Genomic DNA, 20,850 nt, shown 5'->3' on the forward strand with positions numbered 1-20,850 from the left:
TATATATATATATATATATATATATATATATATATATATATATATATATATATATATATATATATATTTATATATATATATATATATATATATATATATATATATATATATATATATATATATATATATATATATATATATATATATACAAATAAAGGCCTGAGAATAAAAATTAAATATTGTTTATTGATATAATGTAAATATGTGAAATTACTCCCAACTAAATGTGAATAAACTAAAATTTGATGAACCAACATCTTAAAAAACACGACTGCCACAATGAAAATATAAATAATTTTGCTAATTTGAAAAGCAATATACATAATCCAAGTAAGGAAGGATACGACACCGAACATAGTTTTAGATATAAAAAAACTTGACTTATAAAAGAGATAAAATATGATGTTTTGAATTCACCAAGACTAAGAAATACTTGTTAGAATTATGAATAGCACGCTATATTAAAAGAAAAAGTTTATGTTACATGTATTTATGTTATAAATGTATGAAACATAAAAAAATTCTATGCTAATACAGTAGTTCTAATCAAGATTTACATATATGAATAGCGTTTGCAGCTGTAATAAAAATGGAGAGCCGGTTCAAATCCTCCTGCCCTTCTTTTACTACTACTGTGTTTAGTAATGTTTGCTGCGTGTTTACATTAGTCCAGGGTTGCCATTCGTACGATAATTATCTTACATGTACGATTATTTTAGGTCCAGTACGATGTACGATACATACCTTAGGTATATACATATGTGTTTAATTAAACAATTATACTAAAATATTTTGAAATAAGTCGATCATGTAACTCCCTAATTATTATATTGAAACTGTGTACGATAATTTTGGTTGAAAAACGACAATTTTAAGGCTCATGTACGATAATCCAGTCGAAATAATCTTGCAACCCTGGCTGTTGTGGCTTAAGGCTTTTAAATTCTGCCAGTCTGTCATGGCGTACATCTGTTCCATCAATATTATCGATAATTTCGTGTTTCTGAGTGTTAATATAGATAAACCTGTGGTAAGTAGTTATCCAATATATGCATAAGTATTCTGAATATATTATTTTATGTTAATTTTATTTGTTTTTACAATTATAAAGTCCACATGAAGACATCGACCACTAGGCTTTCGCTACCCGGATAACGTAACCAATCGCTTGTCTTATTTTCCACCGTAACCTTTATATAAGCCGTATCCTCGATGAAATAAGGTTAGGCGTTCGTATTCCTCATTCCCCTTCTTATATAGAATGGTTTTATGAAACCTTTTAATATACGTGATACGTCTTTGGGTAAATGTTCCTTTGTACAGGTTAAGGTAGGAATACACTAGTCTAAAGGGGGGTCGCAGGGTGCATAGCCTCCCTCCCGTGGGTAGGTTAGGTTAGTTGGAGAACCATAGGCTAGCTGGTGTTCTTGCATCTGTAAATTTTAAATTTTGACTTTTCATCTGGCCCCATTAAACTTCAAAGGCTCTTACGTCTGAAAATATTTTACGTGTCCATTTACGCCACAAGGAACTCGAGTTAATATTTCGGTAGAATACCACCCAGCCAGTACATAGGAACTTGATTTTTCTTTTTTCTCGAGCGAAGCGAGCGCACGGCGCAGCAAAAACCATCAAGGACAATATCAAAATACTACCGAAATCTAATGGTGTTCTCTGCGCTCGCAAAAAAAGAAAAGGGGTGAATGTAGTTTTTAAGGACAGGGTGATATCTTTCTTATTACTAGCCAAATCGTTTTTCCTTATGGGAAGATGTTCCTTACTATGATCCAATATACCATAATATGATGTTATTTCATCATTTTAAATAATATCATAATTTACCTTTGCCACAGCAATATTTTCTAAGTTCAGCACGGTCTGAACGCAAGTCACGGGTAGCTCCTACTTAGTTTCCAACTTTCCCGATAGATAGAGCCCGTGTCATCCCAGTCTAAGAAACGTTCGTTTTTACAATTTAATACTGTTCCATCAATATACATTTTTAACCCTCTGTTTAGTTTGTAATTAGTTGGGACACGTCATTTATAGTGACATTTGATACTGCTATGATAATTATCATGAATTGTTAGGTTAGGGAAAGGTCGTTACAATGCGTCGTCCGCTGAAGCCACGGCCAAGTTAATGGGTCGTAAAATTTCCCCCAAGCATTGTTTCCTGCCTGACTATAATAACACCCGTTGGGTGGCGCTCTGTTCGCCTATCAGCTGGTGGCATGCTTGAACAGCTATTGATGTTCGGACTTATGTTTTCGCTAATCCTAACAATCTTCATTTTTAACCTCTTGTTAAGATTGTTAGTTCGTTGGGACACGTCCTGAAATTATGCCGAATACTAATTTGTTATATATACAACCAAAGGTTAGGTTAGTCAACATCTAGTTAAGATGTTTCGGTAGATAAAGCCAGTGTCAAACAAACCACCCGAACTAACCCTTCGTTTCCATGCGCTTGTAGGCCTACTTTTGCTGGCCGCGTGATTTTAAAATTTTAAATCCCCCCACCCTTGACCCGAGATTGACCTACACACAAGGTCGACCCTTTCCAACGCTAAACGCCGTAATGAACAGACATGTTCCGTATAGTTTCTCTTTGAGCAATGGTGTTGAGTTTATTACTCATATAGATCAGCTTGATGCTTTGAAGACAATAAGGTTTTTAGACCTATGCGACTTTACTCGAATTACCCCGTAATTTTTTCATTTTTATTTTGAAAAGTGCTCTTAGAAGATTTTAGGGGTCCCTGTGAAATTGCAAGAACCCGAGGATTTAGACTTCAGCGACTACGAATATTAAGGTAATCCTGAGTAACTTTTTTATTATTACAATGTGGTTAAGATATAATTTAGAGTGCTACCATAGCTTTTTTTGTGTAGGAGAGAGACTTACGAAGGGGGTTCGGGGTCTTGCCCCCGGCTAGGGGTTGTGACCTGGGAACTACTAGGTTCGGTTAGGTTGGGTTTGTGGGGTTTGTATGATTGTGACAGTGTTTGGGGGGTCGCTGGGGGTCGTTAGCCCCCCGTTAGGTCATTAGGAAGGTAAGGACATGGCTTGTAGGTCAGGTTGGGGGTGGGGGGGGAATTTGGGTTAGCTGTTGTCCATTTTTCTCGCACGTTTCCGTGGGGTTTATATGATAGTGACAGTGTTTGGGGGGTCGCAGGGGGTCGTTAGCCCCCCGTTAGGTCATTAGGAAGGTAAGGACATGGCTTGTAGGTCAGGTTAGGCTGGGGGAAGTTTGGGTTAGCTGTTGTCCATTTTTCTCGCACGTTTCCGACATTCATGTGCTGAGTGGTCCTAGTATGTAGATTGTTGAGACAAGCATTTACAAATTTAGTTCATTCATTATTTCAATCTGTTAAACTTCCCGTGAAAAACTCGATAGGTGATGATCATTACTCTACTGTATTTTCTGGCGATCGCAACCCTGTCCTAGTATGTAGTTTGTTTGGACAAGCATTTACAAAACTAGTGAATTTAATATTTCATTCTGTGATCATTCCCTTGAAAAAAGAGCCGATTTCGGACATTTTTTACTCGATTTTCGGCCGGTCCAAGGCCTGTCCCCATAAACTAGAGAGGCTCCCAAAAAAATTATCAAGCTCCTATGTACTGGCAAGGGGTAATGGCTGGGTGCGACTCTACCGAAATATTACCGAACTCAACACGCATTTACTACGCAGTCTTATTTTGAGTTGCAAAAGGATATTTTCTCTATATGGTCTGGGTGGGTAAGATTAACTGTAGTACAATATGCCTTTTTGTTGTATTTAGACCATTTTTAACAATGTAGAAGTTCAAATAAAAGTTATGGATGTTTTAAAGTTCTACAAATCATAACTCTAAAAGCTATTTGAAAGGGGAAACAAATACATGGGGTCCACTTAATCCAAGGTTCCCCACCTAACCTAATAGTCGCATCCTTACCTATTTATCTACCGATCCTTCCTGCCGTATCCTTACCTTACCATAAGACTTAGTCGCTGCCTTTTTTTTTTTTTTTTTCCTAAATGGCAGCGCTCCTGAAACAAGATTTTTCAGATGTATTTCCTAGTTTAACCCATCTAAAATATTTGAAATATGCACTTTTCAATATTTAACTTAGCCGGTGATTATATAGCTGCAACTCTGTTGCCCGACAGACAACTCTACGGTAAAAACTCGCCAGCGATCGCTACACAGGTTGCGGGTGTGCCCAACAGCGCCATCTGTCGTCCAGATACCCAGTACTCAATGTAAACAAAGACTCAATTTTCTCTCTGTCGAGCTATCGACAAGACGTACTTACTCGCTGTTGCTAAACTGGAGTTTTTTCACAACTAATTGGTGAAGTACTTTATTCTAGTTTTGAGCTTTCGCTATGCAGGTGTTTTATCTTCATCTTAAATCTTGAACTCGTTTTGGATAGATTTAATTATGGTGACAAAGAGAGTATGGACTTTCTTTCACTTTTAAATGGCCGACCCTTCCCTTAGACGGAAGTGTGTTTAGGCTTTTAGTAATTATCTTATCACGTTATAGATTTTCCTCTATATATTTTATATCTCTCCGCCTTTATTAGGCCTCTTCGATTAACTTTCCATTTATTATAAACATATAAAAATAAATTTTAATGTTTTGTTTATATAGACCTTTCCTGAGAGTAGGCGGTCCTAACTTGGAAACCGAAGTTAATCAACGTGAGCCCTTTTTATCGTAATTAGCTTTTAAAGAGCTAAGGATTTAAAACTTTTTAAATGTAATATTTTATGAAAGAATTTCTTTGATAGTCTTCGTACTGTTTTCAAAGATGAACTAACGTTTAGTTTATTTATGCTACGCAGTTGTTGACGTTCAGGACGTTCAACATGCGCTCTATCGTTACGATAGAGAGAGAGTGTATCACGGTTTCACTTTGCAGTAAGAGTAAATCGATTCTGACGTTTTGTTCATTCTTTCTTAGCTTAAATGTTTTAAATTCTATTTTAAAGGAACTTTTTATTTGAAAAACCTTTCAGTTTTTTCCTTTAGTCAAATAACATGTTTTTTTGACGAAATATAATTGGGCTCTTCTCTTAGGTGCGAAATCAAGAGAGAAAGAGAGAGAGAGATAGAGACGGAGGGAGAGAGAGGAGAGAAAACGTTCCGTTCAAGCGGGTAACGTTGTTCTCGAGTTACTCTCGTCCCTAGTCGCTGTACGGGGAGGAAGGATAAAACGTTTTTAGTTTTTTATTTTCGTCCCCAGGCTATGTGCGGTGAGAGATTGAAAACATAGTTATATGAACTAGTGTTTAGTCTCTTTCCCAGCCACTGATTTTTTTATCTTAAATTATGTTTTCTGTTTTTTGCTGGTATTAATGAGCTTGCATTATACGACTGATTTCGCAATTACTACCTTTTAATGAAGGGTAGAATTGCGTGTTTCAGGTAGAAATCAGTAAAAGTTTCGATTTCAGTGAAATAAGTGCAAAACAGAAAATCGAAGTGATTAAGTGATATGCGCAAAGTGTTACAGTGTTGCGTCCGAGGGTTCGTCTGTTCGTGCCTGTCGTTCACCTAGTCCGGGACCTCTTGCATGCTCCCAAGCCCAGGGGAGAAGTAATGTCAAACGACTTATGGGTTCGAGAGGCCTTGATCAACGAACAGACGTTTTCCCTCTATGGTATCGGGTGTATCTTACCAAGATCTCCCCTACCATAAGACGAGAGAGACGTTGTTTCTCCTCGTTATCCGAAGGCTTTTCGCATAAGAAACCTGTCACAAGGTTTCGAAGCCCTTAAGCGAAAGTCAGTCCTTTCAGGACAGGTCCAGCGTCCTGGTTACAACCATTAGGACAGCTCTGACCCTATGCAGTCATCGGATAACTGCTCGCCGCCTAACAAAAGCGTAACACAGACTCCGAGAGTTTTTTTTTTTGTTGGCAAAGTGTTGCGATCACAGACGTTACCCTCGTCTCTTACCACAACCATTTCCGTTGATCCTTAATGGGTTTTATGGCAAGACATGCAGTATATGCTTGCCTCCCTTATGGAAGACTATTCTGCCGATTAGTCCGTTGAGTCTAGCCGTTTATCTCATCGATATCCTGGCTTTCAGCCAACCTAACGTTCCTTTGTGCTTACTGTTGACGTTGGCGTAGCTTAGTCACGTCAGTCAGGTTGTTGAGAACCACACTCGATGCGGTCTCGTGTGGTTTTTCAGCCGCATTTGGACGTTAGGCCATTAGCTGATGCTCCTGTTGACGTTCAAGACGTTCACTAACAATCGGAGTTGACTTGTTTTGACGTTGTGCGTCAACCTCCGCATTCTAGAGTTGTTTTGACTGCTCAGTCTAGGCAGTCAAAGCAGTCTCGAGTGGACGCTGTGCGTCCTCACGCACCTGTTGTGGTTGACAGTTCAGTTGTTGACAGTTCACAGACTGTCAAGCAGTTACATGACGTTGCGTTCTGGTCCGCTACTAATGCACCAGTGAGTGTGGACTCTGCTTGTAAAGCATTGCCACCACGGTAGGTCTCTCCCTTGCTTGAGACTCAGCTTTTATCGGACAAGGTTCCTGTGGATGAGGAAGTTGCTGTTCCCCCTCCTACTGATATTCCCTTGAGGACTCTGTCAGATGGAGAGGAGCCTAAAGCTGCTTAGCCCCCTATGGACTTTAATTAAATCATGATGATTTTTTTTAAGGATCTTTGTCCGGATCTTTTTGTAACTGCTGCTCCTCGTTCGCCTAAACGTCAGAGCTTACACTAGGCCTAGCTACTTCGAAGCCGTTGTTTTTAAGCTAGTGCTCTCTCGCTCTCCTAGAGAGCTTTACGTTGGCTAGGCGACTGGTTTATCACCAGGAGGAGTTTGGGGGATACAGCCTTTGCTTTCCCTTCTTTTAAACTGGTTTATAGAGCGAGAGTCTGATATGACACGAGAGAAGTTCTCGGCTTGGGAGTTCATGCCTCTGCCCAGATAGACTTCTCAATTCTCGTAGACTCTCCCTGGCGCCTGGCCAGGAGACGCTCCAAGTTTTTTACAGGTCAACTTCACAGCTGTTTTCGAGCCTTTGAAGTTTTGCTGTACAATTATGTCATGCATAACAAGGCTTTCAGGGATGGTAAGCGGTACCGCCTCAGTCGCTAACCCCGTCTGTTGCCGCACCTACTCCCGTAGACCCTAAATGGGCTTTGCTGCAAGACATGCAGTCCAAGCTTGCGTCCTTGATAGAGGACTTTAATGCGGAGAAGGTTGCTACCGAACCTTCTGGCCAACAACCTTCCAACCGGTCGGTTGTGCGCCCTGTTGACGCTGAGGTAACCTACTCGCGTCTGCCAGTTGAGGTGGTTCCTCCACCGATGCGACCCAGTGTGGGTTGCCAGCCGCACGTTGACGTTAAGCGACGCTCGGAGGTGGTTGTTGACGTTCAGGACGTTCAACAACCAGCAGAGGTGACTTGTTTTGACGCAGTGCGTCAACCTCAGCAACCCGGTAGGGTGTTGACTGCACAACCCAGACGGTCTAGACAGTCTTGGGTTGACGCTGTGCTTCCTCGCGCACCCATGGTTGTTGACAGTTCACAGACTGTGCAGCAGTTCCATGATGTTGTGTCCGGCTCCGTCACGCATCCACCAGTGCGACCGGACTCAGCGAGCCAGACGTTGCCCACTCCGTTGCCGTTTCCTCATCAGTTTTCGGATGAGGAACTATCTGATGAGGACGTTGCTGAACAACAAGACGATCAGCCCCCAGAATAGATCAAGCCCTGCTATCCATCCAGAAGATGCTGAAGAAGGAACGCTGCTCAGTCAGGCTGTGGATGAGTCTGGTAGGGACGCTGTCATCCGTGGAACAATTTGTGTCACTAGGAAGACTACACCTCCGTCCTCTTCAATACCATCTAGCTTTTCACTGGAAAAAGGACAAGACGCTAGAAGCGGTCTCGATCCCGATTTCCGAAAAGATAAAGTCTTGTCTGACTTGGTGGAAGGACAATATCAACCTAAGAGAGGGTCTTCCCCTGGCTGTTCAGACTCCCAACCACGTTCTCTTCTCGGACGCATCGGACGTGGGCTGGGGCGCGACACTAGACGGTCGGGAATGCTCAGGACTGTGGAACTCGAGTCAGAGGAGCATGCATATCAACTGCAAGGAGCTGTTGGCAGTACATCTGGCCTTGAAAAGCTTCAAGTCTCTCCTTCGAGGCAAAGTGGTGGAAGTTAACTCGGACATCACCACGGCCTTGGCGTACATCTCCAAACAAGGAGGTACCCACTCACTGACGTTGTACGAGATCGCAAGGGACCTGCTCATCTGGTCAAAAGGTCAAGACATCTCCCTAGTAACGAGGTTCATCCAAGGCGACTTGAACGTCATAGCAGATTGTCTCAGTCGGAAAGGGCAAGTAATTCCAACCGAATGGACCCTCCACAAGGATGTGTGCAAGAGACTTTGGGCCACTTGGGGTAAAACCATCCATAGATCTCTTTGCAACCTCGCTGACCAAGAGGCTTCCAATCTATTGCTCTCCAGTCCCGGACCCAGCAGCAATACATATAGATGCTTTCCTCCTAGATTGGTCACATCTGGATCTCTACGCATTCCCACCGTTCAAGATTGTCAACAAGGTACTGCAGAAGTTCGCCTCTCACGAAGGGACAAGGTTGACGTTAGTTGCTTCCCTCTGGCCCGCGAGAGAATGGTTCACCGAGATACTTCGATGGTTAGTAGACGTTCCCAGTAGTCTTCCTCTAAGGGTAGACCTTCTACGTCAGCCACACGTAAAGAAGGTACTCCAAAGCCTCCACGCTCTTCGTCTGACTGCCTTCAGACTATCGAAAGACTCTCGAGAGCTAGAGGCTTTTCGAAGGAAGCAGCCAGTGCGATTGCTAGAGCAAGGAGAGCGTCTTCCATTAGAGTCTACCAATGGAAGTGGGAAGTCTTCCGAGACTGGTGCAAGTCAGTTTCTGTATCCTCGACCAGTACCTCTGTAGCTCAAATAGCTGTTTTTCTCTTATACCTGAGAAAAGGACGATCCCTTTCAGCTCCCACTATCAAGGGTTACAGAAGCATGTTGGCATCGGTCTTCCGGCATAGAGGCTTAGATCTTTCCAAACATAAAGATCTGCAAGACCTCCTTAAGTCTTTTGAGACCCAAGGAGCGTCGTTTGGCTACCCCTGGATGGAATTTAGACGTGGTACTAAGATTCTTCATGTCAGACAGGTTGGAGCCGTTACAATCAGCCTCCCTGAAAGATCTCACTCTTAAGACACTTTTCCTGGTATGCTTAGCCTCGGCTAAAAGAGTCAGTGAGATTCATGCCTTCAGCAAGAACATCGGATTTTCGTCAGAAAAAGCCACTTGTTCGCTACAACTTGGTTTTCTAGCCAAAAATGAGCTGCCTTCTCGGCCTTGGCCTAAATCTTTCGATATCCCCAGCTTATCGGAGATCATAGGCAATGAACTAGAAAGAGTCTTATGCCCTGTTAGAGCTCTTAAGTTCTATTTAAAGCGTACTAAACCTTTATAAGGCCAATCTGAAGCTTTATGGTGTTCAGTTAAGAAACCATCCTTGCCTATGTCAAAGAATGCTTGGTCAGACTTTATCAGATTGTTAATACGAGAAGCTCATTCACATCTGAGTGAGGAAGACCGAACTTTGCTTAAGGTGAAGACGCACGAAGTTAGAGCTGTAACAACTTCCGTGGCCTTTAAGCAAAATATATCTCTGCAAAGTATAATGGACGCAACCTATTGGAGAAGCAAGTCAGTGTTCGCGTCATTTTACTTGAAAGATGTCCAGTCTCTTTACAAGAACTGCTACACACTGGGACCATTCGTAGCAGCGAGTGCAGTAGTGGGTGAGGGCTCAACCACTACAATTCCCTAATTCCATACCCTTTTAATCTTTCTCTTGAAATGTTTTTATTGTTGTTTTTTGGGTTGTCCGGAAGGCTAAGAAGCCTTTCGCATCCTGGTTGATTTGGCGGGTGGTCAAAGTCATTTCTTGAGAGCGCCTAGATTAGGGGTTTTGATGAGGTCCTGTTGTATGGGTTGCAACCCTTGATACTTCAGATCCTAGGGGTCGATCAGCATCCTAAGAGGATCGCGAGGCTCCGTAAGGAAGACGTACTTAAAAAGGCAGAGTAATTGTTCAAGTCGACTTCCTTACCAGGTACCTATTTATTTTGTTTTTGTTATTTTGATAACTTCTAAAATGAAATAACTCTTAGCTCATAAAAGTGTAAACATATATTGCTGGTCTCTACCCACCCCCCTGGGTGTGAATTAGCTATATAATCACCGGCTAAGTTAAATATTGAAAAATGTTATTTTGATAATAAAATAAATTTTTGAATATACTTACCCGGTGATTATAAATTAAAGGACCCTCCCTTCCTCCCCAATAGAGACGCAGTGGGACGAGGAGAAAATTGAGTCTTTGTTTACATTGAGTACTGGGTATCTGGACGACAGTTGGCGCTGTTGGGCACACCCGCAACCTGTGTAGCGATCGCTGGCGAGTTTTTACCGTAGAGTTGTCTGTCGGGCAACAGAGTTGCAGCTATATAATCACCGGGTAAGTATATTCAAAAATTTATTTTATTATCAAAATAACATATTTCCAATGATTATCATTGATATACTATTATTATTATTATTATTCCTTGCTAAGCTACAACCGTAGTTGGAAAAGCAGGATGCTATAAGCCCAGGGTCCCCAACAGGGAAAATAGCCCGGTGAGGAAAGGAAACAAGGACAAATAAAATATTTTTAGAACATTAATAACATTAAGATAAATATTTCCCATATAAACTATAAAAACTAACCCATCAAGAGGAAGAGAAATTAGATAGAATAATGTGCCCGAGTGTATCCTCAAGCAAGAGAATTCTAACCCAAGACAATGGAAGACCATGGTACAGAGGCTATGGCACTACCCAAGACTAGAGAACAATGGTTTGATTTTGGAGTGTCCTCCTAGAAGAGCTGCCTACCATAGCTAAAGAGTTTCTTCTACCCTTATTAAGAGGAAAGTAGCCACTGAACAATTACACTGCAGTAAAGTACAATAAAGTAAAACTGCCTTGGTGTAAAGTCACAATGCGGCGGTCGTAGACACATTGGTATGATATGTATTGGAATATGGGATCCTTAGGCAAATGGGTGGTTTCCAGGTTGGCTGAAATCCCCAGATAAGTAAGGACTTAGTAACATACAGTAGGTTAGGTCAAGGGGGAACAGAAGTGTTCGATGTTTACTCATGAGAAAATGAGATTGGTTCGTGTATTTTTGGTATTTTGAAAGTTTTTGATGACGTTAAGTGGCGGAAATCCGTTTTTGTTGATTTATGGTGGGTCGACTACCATAACAAAAAACTAGAAACGCCTTTAAACACACCATATTTGAGTATAGCCGTCATTCTACCAACCCTTCTTACTTAAGTATGTACTGTATATGGATATGTTGGTCTGCTGAATTAACACTCTTTAATCACTTATTGGTCTTCGCTCTGGTGTTGGTTGCATCTCACAATTTAACATTATCTCCATCCTCCTTGGTTCAGCCAGGTTGTCCATGTTGCCGTTATTTTAATTGTGTAATTAGTCACTTAGTTCCATAATTCTGTGCTTGGCTGTGGCTCACTTCGCTTGCTATTTGACACCATCTATATGCTCCTCTATTCTGGCAAGCAGTACATGTTACGCTACTCGTGTTAGCAAGTATTTTGGCGTTGTTCGAATGTTAGACTTGGTTTCCATTTCTCACTATCAGACTAAATACAGTACAGTATATCAAACACATTTCTTCCGAAGCAAATACAACCCCTCGTTCTTTACTGCTGTCAAAACTTTTAACAAAGTAACAACAACCATATTGTCAATGTTATTATTATTACGAGCTAAGCTACAACCCTATTAAGCCCAAGGGCTCCTACAGGGAAAATAGGCTAGTGAGGCAAGTAAATAAGAAAACAGAATAGTTTGCCTTAGCGTATTCTTAAGGAAGAAAACTGTAAGCCACGACAGTGGAAGACTATGGTACAAAGGCTATGGCTCTACCCAAGACTATAGAACAATTGTTTGATTTTGGAGTGTCCTCTTAGAAGAGCTGCCTTCCATAGCTAAAGTGTGTCTTCTACCCTTAACATTTGAGAAAGTAGCCACTGAACAATTACATTGCATTAGTTAACCTCTTGAGTGAAGAATAATTTTTGGGTATCTTAGTGTTTTCAGGCGTATGAGGAAAGAGAATGTGTAAAGAATAGGCCAGACTATTCGGTGTATGTGTAGGCAAAAGAAAAACTGTAACCAGAGGTGAATCCAATGTGGTACTGTTTTGCCAGTCAAAGGACCCAATAACTCTCTAGCAGTAGTATCTCAACGGGCAGCTGGTGGCTTGCCCGTCAATAGCTGGGAAGCATCTCGCTCCTGCTCATTCATTATGACTCTTTGATTCCAGCAGTAGGTGGAAACAAACTTGTCCCCACTGGCTTGAAACTGGAATCAATTCCAGCTTTGCTCTTGGTCTCTGTTCCTTTATGATGATGTACAGTATTGTCTCGGGGATTATTATTATTATTACTTGCTAGGCTACTACCCTAGTTGGAAAAGCAGGATGCTATAAGCCCAAGGGCTCCAACAGGGAAAAGATAGCCCAGTAAGGAAAGGAAATAAACTATAAGAGAAGTAATGTACAATTGAAATAAAATATTTCAATAATAGTAACATTAAATTAATTCTTTCATATATAGATTATAAAAATTTGAAAAGAAAAAGAGAAATAAGATAGAATAGTGTGTCCGAGTGTACCCTCATGCAAGAGAACACTTCCCCCAAGACGGTGGAAGACTATGGTACATGGGGCTATGGCACTACCCAAGATATGGTCTTTGAGTCAAGAACTTGATTAATGTTATCATGTTACCTTTAATACTTTAACTGGCCAAGGGTGAAGTTAGACTTCTATGAAGTCTTAGGATCAGACTTCTTTCCTTGTGTGTCTATTTGCCAACCCTTCGTGGTTTGCCGAAGGACACATGTGAGTAGGTCGCATCCTAGTGCGTGCTGTTGATTCAACGCTTTCAGTCTCGCTTGTTGGAAGCCAATTGCTTCGTGTTCTGAGTCTGGTGATCAACTTGCTTTTAGCAATTTGTTATGGTGATCAAATCATTTTAGCAATTTGAGAGGTTTGCTTAACAAGCTACCTCTCAGCAGCCTCAGCACAAACTCAAGGGGAAGCTAGCATTTCACTTGAGAGATATGCTTTATACAGGATCTTCCTGTAAACCCACGAACCCTCCGGGGTTGTTTGACAGATGCAGTCGTAAGGGCTATCTGTTGTGCTGACTAGGTGGCTCGGAAGTGCTTATGTGTTCTGACACCGGAGCGCTATAGCTCTTTGGAGCTCCACAGAGATCTTGGCAACAGCTAGTACTCAGTTCTCTAATTATCTATGCTGATCAGCTTACCTGGCTGGGTTGAGAGCATAGCATCATAAGCTAGCACTTAGGTTAATCCCCATTTCTCATGCGTGCCTTTGCACAACTGAGCTTGCTCTACCAGTTGTAAAATGCACGAGCCAGGCTCGCTTACCTGTGGCTGCACTCCCAGTGCCCCACGTCTCTCGCTTGCTCACAATCAATGAGCCTGCTTCACCTAACAGGTAGGTAGAGCCTGAACCAGGTTCATGCTCCTCTGAGACTTGCACCCATGTTGACCTGAAAGATGTACATGAAGCAATCATTCTCTCAATACGCTCAGCGTACACTCAAGGTAATTGCAGAGCTTTTCCCGGCGTTTAACAGCGTGCGCTTAAGGCTATCGCTTGCCTCACCTGAAATCTCTTGAGCTGGTGAATGTCCTTTCTAGACTCCAAATGTGGATGAGGCAGTTAGAGAAATACAATAAGGGTGTTTTTCCATCTGCTTAGGCACAGACATCACCTTAGTGCCTGCGATAGATATGTATTGTATGCATCTATACATACTCTATCTGATGTTAACATATTAGGGAAGCGTCCTCTTTGTTTATGGAAACAAATTCCTTCCAGATTCCAAGTTTCTCTTCAAGGCAAGAGAAAGAGTTATCGAAATATATGCCATTTCCGTACTAATCCCTCTCTCTCTCTCTCTCTTCTCCCGTAAGATTACACCTAGAATTCTCAGATATGCCTCTAAAGGATTCTTAAGTTGTTTGGGACGACTTTACTCGGGGGACTCTGAATTAAGTAGTTTTTACTTTACTTTAAGGGCTGTTTTTCCGGTCCTATACAGCAGGGGAACCCTACTCTCTACAGGACCTCCACAGTCATTTTATCATTTTCGCTTTATATAGGACTCCACAGTCATTTTATCATGTTCGTTTGAAAGCATTCAACATTTCACATTGTATATTGCTTGTTTATTGTTAAATATTCACTATTGAAGCACTCGCAGAATAAGTGTCTTCAGTTTCCTCTTGAAAGCCATAATATCTTTAATCATTCTGATGTCTCGTGGAAGCTTATTGTATAGTCTCGGGGCTGCATATTTAAAGGCTGTAGAACCTACAGTAGACATATATCTAGGTTCCAATAGTTTTTAACCATCTGTAACTATTCTCGTGTCAGCACGATTTGTTGGCTGGACTATATGTAGCAATTCTCTTAAATATTTTGGATGTCCGGTCCTGATAACTTGATTGGTTATTATACATATTTCAAACTCAATTCTCTCTTTAATAGGCAGTCAGTGAAAATCAATTAATACTGTAGTTAGGGGAATTACAAATTACTTTAGATTTGTAATATTTCTCCTTTTCATATTTGCATGATTACGATCGGGAATTTTACCCTGCCAATAGAAGAACAACCAGAAATTACGGATGCTTGTGCAAAGTACTTGCCTTCCTAGAGTAAAGAAATGCATGTAGACGTAAGTCCTTCCTAGTACAATGGTAACAAGTTTGCCAAGCATACACATGGCAGCAGACCATGAGTTTTGAACGGTTTTCACTTGCATTCAGTTTTTTTAAAGTTTTATGCATAGAGGCTTCATGTACAAGCAATTAATCATACATTTGAATTTTATCCACCGCCGTAAAGGAGTCTGTCAGCTGATGACAATCGAAAGAAAGAAACAGGACTGTTTTCTTGTTGAAACAAGTACTGTGGTCTTTAAAGACCAGTCGGAAAGAGTATCTGATAGGTACTCCTCCTGTTTTTTCTCTTCCATTGGGAGGGAGAAAGTTAGCCAAAGTTGAAGAAAACAAAAATTGTTTGAGCGCTATTGTGTTTTCCCCACAACAGTCCACGATTACGATCATCATGGCTGCACAGTATTTCTATGTTGCTTATCTCGAACAAATGTTGGGTTAACACCGCAATGTGAGCAGCTTTGGAACTTTTCCTCGCAAACAGACATTGCAAACATTTATGGAATGGAACTTAGCTTTTTTCTACTGATTTATTTAGTAATTGATCGCTGTTCAGTAGGTCTGTTTCTTTAGTTCCTTCTCCAATTAGAGCTATACTAGATGTACTACTAGGGGAGGCATGACGTAAATAAACGATTGCACGTCGCAGTTGCTCAAGTAATTGTATGTGACCGATCTGGAATAGATTGGGGCTCTTCCTAGAGTTAAAGACCCTGATCAAGTCATATAAATCGCCTTCTGACTGGAGGGTCTTGGCATCTTCAGTAGAAACACTGTCAGCTGAGTTGACACCGAAGCAGGATCTGTAAGTGTCGCCAGAGGTATTATTCCCGTAATCTTCTTCAAAGGTCGACTCCTGTGTCAGTCAGTATTACTGACATAGCTGATCTGTTTTCAACCTTGGCCCGGCATCTCAATTTGGAAATGACCCTCGTCTTAGCAGCATCTGCTGGAACATCTTGCGGCCTGCCTGGTCAGCCAAGAACTGATTTCTTAATGCACACGTAGGGGTCTCAATTAGTTGCCAGAACGAGTGGGGAGGCAGGAGGCGTGATTATTTCCTGGCAGTAACTACTGCCTTTTTTATAGATCTTGACAGCCAAGTTTGTGCTCCTATCAAAGGACCCAAGTTTGTATAGTTAGGAATAATACAACTTACTTTGAAAATTTTTGATATTGGTTTTTAAGTATTTTGTACCCGAGGTTAGAAACGCAACAATGATTAATTAATATTAATTCAATATTGAGTAAAAGACTATGATTGTAGCCATAGTGCATTATTGCTCACAGAATACTAATCTTTGATAAGCATTGGATATTTGCCTCAGAGCAATGCTTACTATGCATGCAAGATACGTTTAATGATAAGTCCTCAACAATATGAGTAGTTTTGATATTAAACTATTTTTCGTCATTTCAGGTCTCTACGAAGATGAAACGTTGCAGGAGAAGTATGGCGAAAATTCCCGTCAAAGTTCAAAGGCCATCGCTTTAAAATCAAGATGTAAAAGGAGATGACAAAGGGGCAGATGTTAATCATACGGATGCCATAGTTACCATAGAAGATAATGCCGTTGAGAAATCAGCTGGATGCACGGCATGTAGTCTCGCCATAGATGTTGTTCAGTCACAACGTTGAATGAATGTCAAGATACCACAACATCTCTCTAATAAGGGTAAGAAGTATTTGAATACCAATGAAAACTATAATCATAATTCTTTATGTAAAGGATATACAGTATAGGGTGTTGAGTTTCTCGAAAGTGATTGGTAATAATTGTGTTTTTCGGTATTTTGAAGGTCATTGTAGGTTAGCTTATGTTGGAAATCTGTTTGAATCACGTCTTGCTTTTACAAACGTATTAGATCCCGGCCAGCATATCCGTTAAACTGAGGGCCAACTGTATTTAGAATGTTACAGGTGTAGTTGCGTTAGTTCATCAAACAGCTAATTGGTGGTTGGATTTGTTCTGTTCATAATGTTCATGCCATTAAGTAATATAAAGCTATGTTAAGTAAAGAATCACCTATTCGAGTATTTATTCTTAAATACGGCTAAGATATCAGTGACAGTCCTCGGAGCATTCACATCGATATCAGTTGTAGTGTAGTATTATTATTACTATCACTTGCCCAAGCTATGACCCTCGTTAGAAAAGCAGAATGCTACAAGCCTAAGGGCTCCATCAGGGTAAGTAACTGAGTGAGGAAAGAAAAGAAAATAAGTAAACTATATACTGTATAATTAATGAATAAAAATATATAAAATATTTTATGATCAGTAACATCATTTAGTTTTATAAGGACATCTTTACTTTTATTGTTTTAAATTTAATTTCCTTTTATTCTTTATTTACTATTATATCAGCATTAATGACCTTAGATATCAGGATGCCAGAAAACTCTCAATTAATTTGTCAATCAATCTTTGAGCTGTCTATGCTCATTAGGTGCTTCAAACAATCTTGTCCTCCCAGGGAACTCAAACCACCGGCGTGGGGTCACTCGTGTTCTCAGGCCTCTCAAGCTAATCCCGTATGAACCCTTGAGATGTGCTTATTGTCTTGCATCTAGCTTTAGCCTTGGGGATTTTTGTAGGCAAACTGCATATGTCTTTTGATGTGTCACAATTCACACCAAATGATAAAAGGTCTCCTTTACCTTTGTCCCAGATTTTGTAGCTATGACCCAGAACCCAGGCATTCATGACTTCAAGTGCCGAGTCCTCCTTTGTCTCTTCCTTTAAGGGAGCGAACAGGCAAGATCAGGATGACTGGGTTCTCTGTCCTTTGAAAGTACTACGATACTACATGAAGAGGGCTCAAAACTTCAGACTGAAGCAACATAGACTTTTTAACACCAGAAGATTAAAGAAGATAACCAAGAACATAATTTCTTTCTGCCTTTATGAAATAATCGCATAGCCTGTGCTCATCATGCAACCAGCGGCCGAATGCGAACTTCCACAAAATAACAGATGACTTTGAAGCTAAGAAATCTACAGTCTTTATGAAAAACAAAATAATACCATTTTGGTCTACACCTCCTTAAGCATCAAGGTCAATCAAGAGCTTTAATTTCACATCAAAAAGCTGAACTAGTTAGTTTAGCCTCAGGAAAACAGGGATAAGGAAAATCATGTTTCTCATTACTCTGCTTACTGTCAAATACATCAGCCAAAAGGGATGCCTTTTCCTTTGGACAGTGAGTGACAGAGCCATCTGGTTTAAGTAAAGGAGGAACTGTTGCATTTACACCAAAGAGTGCACATTTAAGGGTAGCCCACCACTTATATGCCTGGGTTGTACCAGAAAGGGTTTCTTTTATGGTTAAATTGTATTCCTTTTCAGTTGAAGCATAAACTCGTTGAGCAAAAGCTCTAGGCTGAATATAGTTATTCAAAGTAAAATCTGATCTGTTGCCCTTCCAAGGAGGATAGGCCTCCTGTTTTTCCAACAAAACACTGGGAATGATCTTCCTAATCGGGCAGTTGAATCGGTGTAACTTTAGAGGCTAAAAAATGCAGCAAATGTGTTTATGCTGAATAGGCTAACATGAGTCTTTTCATAGATTATATATAACATGAAATATTTATTTTAACAACGTTACTGATCTTAAAATATTTTATATTCTTTATTAGTTCATTTTCATATAGTTTTTTATGTTGTTATTTCCTTTCCTCACTCGGTTAATTTTCCCTGTTGGAGACCTTGGACTTATAGCATCCTACTTTTCAAATTACGGTTATAGCCTAGCTATTCATAAGGATAATACAGTAATAACAAAAACAACAACTTCGCATATATCTGTTGTATTATAGTAGTGCTGTACAGTAATAGATTTGGTTAATGTCATTTGCCGTTTCATTTTTAACGATGAAGAAGGATCAGTTTCACACCAGCAGTGCTCAAGGAACCAAATACTTACTTAGATTATATATAAAATGAACTTCTGTGTAGTTCTATTGTCTGGAGATTTACGCTACCCAAAATTAGGCTGAGGGAAAGTATTTGGTTTCTGGTGAAAGAATTATGTACTATGAATAATAATGAAATTATAAGAAGAAGTTTTTTTAGCCCATGATTGAATAAAAAGCAAGTGAACAGTAACAGTTAAGCAGTTTACATATCCCTGTTTATTATTTCAGTCTTTAATTCTGTTTTTCACATTGCTGAGTAATTTATTAACGCATAGTTTTTATAAGCGTTTTGAAATGAGGGGCTATTTGTGTGCGATATTTTTCACTGTCTTCATGCCTTAAACTACTCAAGTATATTATAAAATTTCAAAGAGTACAGTATTATTTAGGAATTCTATGAAATTATATTATTTTTAGCACTTTAAAACAGTTAATAAAAATAGATTTTGAAATCATATTTTCTTTTACAGATGCTGGACCTGGTATACAACGGTGGAATACCCAAAAATCTAGGTAGCAGGTCAAGAAAACGGAGCACTGGGCAACCACCCCTTGATTTATACTGGGCAAGGAGATTCCCACCATCAAGAAATTGGATGTTCTGCCCTGGAAAGAAAACCCACTTGATGGGTGATGTTGCATGTGTCGTATGATCGAAATGATAAAAGAAAACAAGTTAAAAAGAGTCACGTAATACATGAAATACATGAGAGGTCGTAAGGGTTTATATTTCATTCTCTGGATGAGAAACGTTAGGTATTATTTTGAAGGTATTGTAAGAGGAACAGGTGTCAAAGGGAGAGTAAACTTTTTTTTTTTTTTTTAGTTATACCCTGTACAGTACAATACTTGCATATATATCATAGTTATTTCAAAAAGATAATGTATTATCTGCTGAAAAACAGCAAAGAATGCCACTAGGAAAATTACCTACCTAAAAATATTGTTACTGGGAACATTGCCATCTGTATTTCGTTTTTAAAACAAATTTTTTGGGCTCAAGCCATGTCGTCCTGATGGAAGTTCCTTAAAGGCAGCTTCCTAGGGTATATTACAACTACGGCGATATTCCCAGAGAATTTACCTTCAGGTACCCAGAATTCTAACTCCTGGAGTGAGTATCCCTAAAAAAGACCTTAGGGATATCGTAAATATCAGCGGACGTATTCTTGACACGCCTCATAGCAATCTATACCCCGAATAGAGTTAACACTTCGTAGGGGTCAAATGGCAAGAAAACGAAAACGATAAGAAAGGGGGGAGCCGTTCGTAAGGCATCTCTCCTCCCCGTTTCAAAAGCGTGCCCTGCGCCGCTCGCGGCGCCATCTGTATTCCTTTTTGCGTAGCTCTACGACTCGGTGTTTTGTTCCCTGTTTTCTACCAAATCTTGGAATTTCTCGTGTTATAATGCTTTCTCCAACTTCTTCTGCCTCGGATAAGTTGAGTACTATTTCTTTTATGTATAAATGTAGGCTCTTGGTTAAAATTAAAGTAATTAAAAGAGTTATCTTTGATACAAGAGCTGTTGCCTGCTGGAGGCATCATGGATGCTGTCGCTCGCTAGAATAGGATTTATTTGTTAGCAAGAGCGACGTTCCCAGCCCCTTTGCACTTAAATATTAGCTACTTAGCTTATTTAGGAATTCTGTTATGATGCGTTAGTAGTGTGCCTGGCGAAGTTTTGCCTAGGCTGCCAACACTAGTCTTCGTAGGCTAGCGGTTGGCCTATGTACTTCCTGCATGATAATTAGTCTTCCAAGTGTGATTTTATTGTTTTAAGCGTTAGGCAACGTTATACATATAACCCCTTTTCGAGTATCTTCCAAGATAGTATTGGTGTGAGTTTCGGTGAATTAGGTAATCGATTCTCTTAGTGCCTAGGCTAGGTTGTCTTAGGTCATTATAATATTATCTGTTTCCCCGTTTGCTCCCTTCTCTTCGGGGAAGGGGCAAACCCTTTCCCTCTGTTTAAGCCCTAGGCTTAACTCTAGTGGTTTGTTTGAATTAATTTTCAAATATATCTATGCTGGAGTAGTACTGTA

The 20,850-nt window shown here is 40.2% G+C and overlaps 1 long non-coding RNA gene across 1 annotated transcript; it reads left to right on the forward strand.

The window, feature by feature from the left end:
- The first annotated feature begins 919 nt into the window (after nucleotides 1-919).
- LOC137636654 (uncharacterized) lies at nucleotides 920-19,317 on the forward strand. The gene is made up of 3 exons (XR_011043179.1): nucleotides 920-1,030; nucleotides 16,310-16,565; nucleotides 19,279-19,317. It is a non-coding gene; the product is annotated as an uncharacterized lncRNA (long non-coding RNA).
- Nucleotides 19,318-20,850: the final 1,533 nt, after the last annotated feature.

Source organism: Palaemon carinicauda, unplaced genomic scaffold (genome assembly GCF_036898095.1).
Source record: "Palaemon carinicauda isolate YSFRI2023 unplaced genomic scaffold, ASM3689809v2 scaffold348, whole genome shotgun sequence".
Taxonomy (NCBI): domain Eukaryota; kingdom Metazoa; phylum Arthropoda; class Malacostraca; order Decapoda; family Palaemonidae; genus Palaemon; species Palaemon carinicauda.